This window comes from Oryzias latipes, chromosome 22 (genome assembly GCF_053564925.1).
Source record: "Oryzias latipes strain Hd-rR chromosome 22, Olatipes_Hd-rR_3.1".
Classification (NCBI taxonomy): Eukaryota; Metazoa; Chordata; class Actinopteri; order Beloniformes; family Adrianichthyidae; genus Oryzias; species Oryzias latipes.
In genome coordinates this window covers 30,065,508-30,072,500 of record NC_136258.1, presented here as the reverse complement: position 1 = coordinate 30,072,500, position 6,993 = coordinate 30,065,508, and positions in this window count along the sequence as shown.

Below are 6,993 nucleotides of genomic sequence, written 5' to 3'. Positions count from 1 at the left end.
TCTGCTGCTGTTCTGCTGCTGCTGCTGCTGTTCTGCTGCTGTTCTGCTGCTGCTGTTCTGCTGCTGTTCTGCTGCTGTTCTGCTGCTGCTGTTCTGCTGCTGCTGTTCTGCTGCTGTTCTGCTGCTGCTGTTCTGCTGCTGTTCTGATGCTGCTGCTGCTGTTCTGCTGCTGCTGTTCTGCTGTTCTGCTGCTGCTGTTCTGCTGCTGCTGCTGCTGTTCTGCTGCTGCTGTTCTGCTGCTGCTGTTCTGCTGCTGCTGCTGCTGTTCTGCTGCTGTTCTGCTGCTGCTGCTGCTGTTCTGCTGCTGTTCTGCTGCTGCTGTTCTGCTGCTGTTCTGCTGCTGCTGTTCTGCTGCTGCTGCTGCTGTTCTGCTGCTGCTGCTGTTCTGCTGCTGCTGCTGTTCTGCTGCTGCTGTTCTGCTGCTGCTGCTGCTGCTGCTGCTGTTCTGCTGCTGCTGCTGTTCTGCTGCTGCTGCTGTTCTGCTGCTGCTGCTGCTGTTCTGCTGCTGCTGCTGTTCTGCTGCTGCTGCTGCTGCTGTTCTGCTGCTGCTGCTGCTGTTCTGCTGCTGCTGCTGCTGTTCTGCTGCTGCTGCTGTTCTGCTGCTGCTGCTGCTGCTGTTCTGCTGCTGCTGCTGCTGCTGTTCTGCTGCTGCTGCTGCTGTTCTGCTGCTGCTGTTCTGCTGCGTTTTTTTTAACTTGATCTTCATTGTCATTTTCTTCAGTTTTACGTTGTATTTCTTTTGTTATATGTTTTTTTTATCATTAACTTCTTACTATTTTTAAATATCCTACTAGTATTCTCCGTTTATTTACATTGATATGCATTTGTAGTCAGAGTATTTCTATCCAATACCTCTTCGGCGTAACAGCCAGAGACTTACATAAACGTTGCTCATATTTCTGCCTTCTATTAAACTACATATCCCAGAACTCTTTGCAGTGCAGTTCAGCTTCACCCCAGCAGGCGGCGGCGTTGTTGTCTGTTGGGAAGCAGGTCTGCATGTGAAACATCTCTGGTCCTTGGAGGTGTTTTCATGGAGAAACTAAAGTTTTAGGGTTCAGATCCGCTCCAAACGTCTCTTTCTTTATCAGGTTTTCCTCAGAGGAACAGCTTTCTCTCTTTCTGGAGCCTCTGGTTGGATTAAAGGGACTTCCGGGTCTGAACTGGACTCAAACATCAGCCGGTTCTGATTTCAGGAGCTTTTCTCTGCTAAACCAGTAAGGTTGCTGTTGAAGGTGAACTTTCTCTGCGTGTGGCGTCTGCTAGGCCCCGCCTCCCTCCAATTCAAAGGCCAGCTTCCCCAGAAATGTGTTTAGCTTCAAACATCTGAAGGTCTGTTCAGTTCTGAACAGAACTCCGGGTTTAGCATGAGAGCAGTCCGGTTTCCCCTGCATCATGGAGCTGTGGACCAGCGTCTGCACTCATGCGGGCTGAGACCCCCTGCGTTATTACATTACTGCATCAGGCTGCTGATGAAAACATCAGCTGGTTCCAGTTACCCGCTGCTGTGACTCCAATTATCTCCTCTCGTTAGCTGAAGTCGGCATAAGAGCGCCAGTGTCTCCGAGCATCTGATCACATTAACGTGTCACGGGTTTGAAGACGCTCCGCTCTGATTTTCCGAGCGCCTGCTTTGTTGTCCAGAGGTGACGCGTCTAAATGACAGGAAGCTGCTGCTTTCAGATCTCCAAAACATTTCAGAGGATTCTGGGAAAAATTCCATCCTGTCAGGCGTGAATGATGGGAAATGAATGAGGACATCAGCCGTAGACGCTGACGGGAGGCCACGTCCTCTGAGGAGGTGAAAGAGGAGGTCACAGGCCGCGTCCTCTGAGGAGGTGAAGGAGGAGGTCACAGGCCGCGTCCTCTGAGGAGGTGAAGGAGGAGGTCACAGGCCGCGTCCTCTGAGGAGGTGAAGGAGGAGGTCACAGGCCGCGTCCTCTGAGGAGGTGAAGGAGGAGGTCAGTGGCCGCGTCCTCTGAGGAGGTGAAGGAGGAGGTCACAGGCCGCGTCCTCTGAGGAGGTGAAGGAGGAGGTCACAGGCCGCGTCCTCTGAGGAGGTGAAGGAGGAGGTCACAGGCCGCGTCCTCTGAGGAGGTGAAGGAGGAGGTCACAGGCCGCGTCCTCTGAGGAGGTGAAAGAGGAGGTCACAGGCCGCGTCCTCTGAGGAGGTGAAGGAGGAGGTCACAGGCCGCGTCCTCTGAGGAGGTGAAGGAGGAGGTCAGTGGCCGCGTCCTCTGAGGAGGTGAAGGAGGAGGTCACAGGCCGCGTCCTCTGAGGAGGTGAAAGAGGAGGTCACAGGCCGCGTCCTCTGAGGAGGTGAAGGAGGAGGTCACAGGCCGCGTCCTCTGAGGAGGTGAAAGAGGAGGTCACAGGCCGCGTCCTCTGAGGAGGTGAAGGAGGAGGTCACAGGCCGCGTCCTCTGAGGAGGTGAAGGAGGAGGTCACAGGCCGCGTCCTCTGAGGAGGTGAAGGAGGAGGTCAGTGGCCGCGTCCTCTGAGGAGGTGAAGGAGGAGGTCACAGGCCGCGTCCTCTGAGGAGGTGAAGGAGGAGGTCACAGGCCGCGTCCTCTGAGGAGGTGAAGGAGGAGGTCACAGGCCGCGTCCTCTGAGGAGGTGAAGGAGGAGGTCAGTGGCCGCGTCCTCTGAGGAGGTGAAGGAGGAGGTCACAGGCCGCGTCCTCTGAGGAGGTGAAGGAGGAGGTCACAGGCCGCGTCCTCTGAGGAGGTGAAGTAGGAGGTCACAGGCCGCGTCCTCTGAGGAGGTGAAAGAGGAGGTCACAGGCCGCGTCCTCTGAGGAGGTGAAGGAGGAGGTCACAGGCCGCGTCCTCTGAGGAGGTGAAAGAGGAGGTCACAGGCCGCGTCCTCTGAGGAGGTGAAGGAGGAGGTCACAGGCCGCGTCCTCTGAGGAGGTGAAGGAGGAGGTCACAGGCCGCGTCCTCTGAGGAGGTGAAAGAGGAGGTCACAGGCCGCGTCCTCTGAGGAGGTGAAGGAGGAGGTCACAGGCCGCGTCCTCTGAGGAGGTGAAGGAGGAGGTCACAGGCCGCGTCCTCTGAGGAGGTGAAGGAGGAGGTCAGTGGCCGCGTCCTCTGAGGAGGTGAAGGAGGAGGTCACAGGCCGCGTCCACTGAGGAGGTGAAAGAGGAGGTCAGTGGCCGCGTCCTCTGAGGAGGTGAAGGAGGAGGTCACAGGCCGCGTCCACTGAGGAGGTGAAAGAGGAGGTCAGTGGCCGCGTCCTCTGAGGAGGTGAAGGAGGAGGTCACAGGCCGCGTCCTCTGAGGAGGTGAAGGAGGAGGTCACAGGCCGCGTCCTCTGAGGAGGTGAAGGAGGAGGTCACAGGCCGCGTCCTCTGAGGAAGTGAAGGAGGTCACAGGCCGCGTCCTCTGAGGAGGTGAAGGAGGAGGTCAGTGGCCGCGTCCTCTGAGGAGGTGAAGGAGGAGGTCACAGGCCGCGTCCACTGAGGAGGTGAAAGAGGAGGTCAGTGGCCGCGTCCTCTGAGGAGGTGAAGGAGGAGGTCAGTGGCCGCGTCCTCTGAGGAGGTGAAGGAGGAGGTCACAGGCCGCGTCCACTGAGGAGGTGAAGGAGGAGGTCACAGGCCGCGTCCTCTGAGGAGGTGAAGGAGGAGGTCACAGGCCGCGTCCTCTGAGGAAGTGAAGGAGGTCACAGGCCGCGTCCTCTGAGGAGGTGAAGGAGGAGGTCAGTGGCCGCGTCCTCTGAGGAGGTGAAGGCGGAGGTCATAGACAGAAAACATTCTCCTTCCAGCTGCTCCCTGGGGTCTCCACAGCCATATAAGCTTCTCCTCTGCATCCATGAACCTCCTTTTTGGTCCTCCTCTCAAACGTCTTCATCTGCTTTGATCTCCAGAACATCCATGATCTGATCCTCTGATGGATTCAGTCCCACAGTGGAGTGTCTGACCACAGCAGGAGGTGAAAGAAAGCTGCTGCTCCTCTGTGGGACTCGAACCGCTGTGGATAAACAGCTTTCCTACCAGAATCCCTGAGAAGAAACCTTCAGGGTCTGAGAAGACTGCAGGAAACTTTAAGACCAAAGTCAGACGAGGCAGTGACCTCATAGTCATGGAGGACGAGGATGAGGAGTCCCAGTTCCTCCTGGACTGACCCCCAGCAGACTCGGGTCACCCAGGTCTCCCTCAGCTCTATTCAAGAGGAGATCTTTCAGAGCGACTGCAGTAGGCTCCGCCCACAATCTACCGTAGAAAATCCACCAGACCTAGAACTCCATGGAGGTCTTCTCCTTCAGTCTGCAGGATTTTCTCAAGTGGATTGTGGGCGGAGCCTTCTGCTGTCTGGCTGAAGGAGAAGACCGCATGGAGAACATGGACTGGACCCTCAGGAGCTCCAGCAGAACCTCCTGGATGTAAACATCAGCGGCCTGACCTCCATGAGGTCCACGGCTGTTTTCCGCCTCATGATCTTCATCCTCATGTCTCGGCTTTACTCTCCAAATCCTATTAGGTCTGTTTGTTTGCTGCTGCGGTCAGTTGATTTCCATTTTCATCACCTCGCTTCTCTGAACTCTGAAATCCTCATTTCCACGCCGCTGATGTCAACCATCCGTGACGAGCTCGGGCGGAGACCTTCTCCGTGTGATCACACATGATTCCTCCTCATCACGCTCATCTCCCTCCTCCTCTGTCACCTTCACAGGCCCAGCAGGTCCACCGCCGTGCTCCTCCGGACTTCTGCTTCCTGTTTGGAGGGCGCCATCACAGCTCCTTCCAGCTCTGAGGAGACCTGCGTCTCCTCCACGTCTCCTCCACGTCTCCTCCACGTCTCCCCCACGTCTCCTCCACGTCTCCTCCACGTCTCCCCCACGTCTCCTCCACGTCTCCTCCACGTCTCCCCCACGTCTCCTCCACGTCTCCTCCACGTCTCCTCCACGTCTCCTCCACGTCTCCCCCACGTCTCCTCCACGTCTCCTCCACGTCTCCCCCACGTCTCCCCCACGTCTCCTCCACGTCTCCTCCACGTCTCCTCCACGTCTCCTCCACGTCTCCCCCACGTCTCCTCCACGTCTCCCCCACGTCTCCTCCACGTCTCCTCCACGTCTCCCCCACGTCTCCTCTACGTCTCCTCCACGTCTCCTACACGTCTCCCCCACGTCTCCTCTACGTCTCCTCCACGTCTCCTACACGTCTCCCCCACGTCTCCTACACGTCTCCCCCACGTCTCCTACACGTCTCCCCCACGTCTCCTCTACGTCTCCTCCATGTCTCCTCCATGTCTCCCCCACGTCTCCCCCACGTCTCCTCTACGTCTCCTCCACGTCTCCTCCACGTCTCCCCCACGTCTCCTCCACGTCTCCCCCACGTCTCCTACACGTCTCCCCCACGTCTCCTCTACGTCTCCTCCACGTCTCCCCCACATCTCCTCTACATATCCCCCACGTCTCCTCTACGTCTCCTCTACGTCTCCCCCACGTCTCCTACCGGTCTCCTCTACGTCTCCCCCACGTCTCCTACACGTCTCCTCCACGTCTCCCCCACGTCTCCTCTACGTCTCCCCCACGTCTCCTCCGTGTCTCCTCCGTGTCTCCTCCACGTCTCCCCCACGTCTCCCCCATGTCTCCCCCACGTCTCCTCTACGTCTCCCCCACGTCTCCTCCACGTCTCCCCCACGTCTCCCTCACGTCTCCCCCACGTCTCCCCCATGTCTCCCCCACGTCTCCTCTACGTCTCCCCCACGTCTCCTCCGTGTCTCCCCCACGTCTCCTCCACGTCTCCCCCACGTCTCCTCCACGTCTCCCCCACGTCTCCCCCACGTCTCCCTCACGTCTCCCCGACGTCTCCCCCATGTCTCCCCCACGTCTCCTCTACGTCTCCCCCACGTCTCCTCCGTGTCTCCTCCACGTCTCCCCCACATCTCCCCCACGTCTCCCTCACGTCTCCCCGACGTCTCCCCCACGTCTCCTCTACGTCTCCCCCACGTCTCCTCCGTGTCTCCTCCACGTCTCCTCCACGTCTCCCCCACGTCTCCTCCACGTCTCCCTCACGTCTCCCCGACGTCTCCCCCACGTCTCCTCTACGTCTCCCCCACGTCTCCTCCGTGTCTCCTCCACGTCTCCTCCACGTCTCCCCCACGTCTCCTCCACGTCTCCCCCACGTCTCCTCCACGTCTCTTCCACGTCTCCTCCACGTCTCCTCCACGTCTCCTCCACGTCTCCCCCACGTCTCCCCCGCGTCTCCTCCACGTCTCCTCCGCGTCTCCCCCACGTCTCCTCCACGTCTCCCCCGCGTCTCCTCCACGTCTCCTCCGCGTCTCCCCCACGTCTCCCCCACGTCTCCTCCACGTCTCCCCCACGTCTCCCCCACGTCTCCTCCTCGTCTCCCCCACGTCTCCCCCACGTCTCCCCCACGTCTCCCTCACGTCTCCCCCATGTCTCCCCCACGTCTCCTCCGCGTCTCCCCCACGTCTCCCCCACGTCTCCCCCACGTCTCCCTCACGTCTCCCCCACGTCTCCCCCACGTCTCCCCCACGTCTCCTCTACGTCTCCCCCACGTCTCCTCCGTTTCTCCCCCACGTCTCCCCCACGTCTCCCCCACGTCTCCCCCACGTCTCCTCCTCGTCTCCCCCACGTCTCCCCCATGTCTCCCCCACGTCTCCCCCACGTCTCCTCCGCGTCTCCCCCACGTCTCCCCCATGTCTCCCCCACGTCTCCCTCACGTCTCCCCCATGTCTCCCCCACGTCTCCCCCACGTCTCCCCCATGTCTCCCCCACGTCTCCTCCACGTCTCCTCCACATCTCTTCCGCGTCTCCCCCGCGTCTCCTCCACGTCTCTTCCACGTCTCCTCCACGTCTCCCCCGCGTCTCCCCCACGTCTCCCCCACGTCTCCCCCACGTCTCCTCCACGTCTCCTCCACGTCTCCTCCGCGTCTCCTCCACGTCTCCTCCGCGTCTCCTCCACGTCTCCTCTACGTCTCCCCCACGTCTCTTCCACGTCTCCCCCACGTCTCCCCCGCATCTCCTCCACG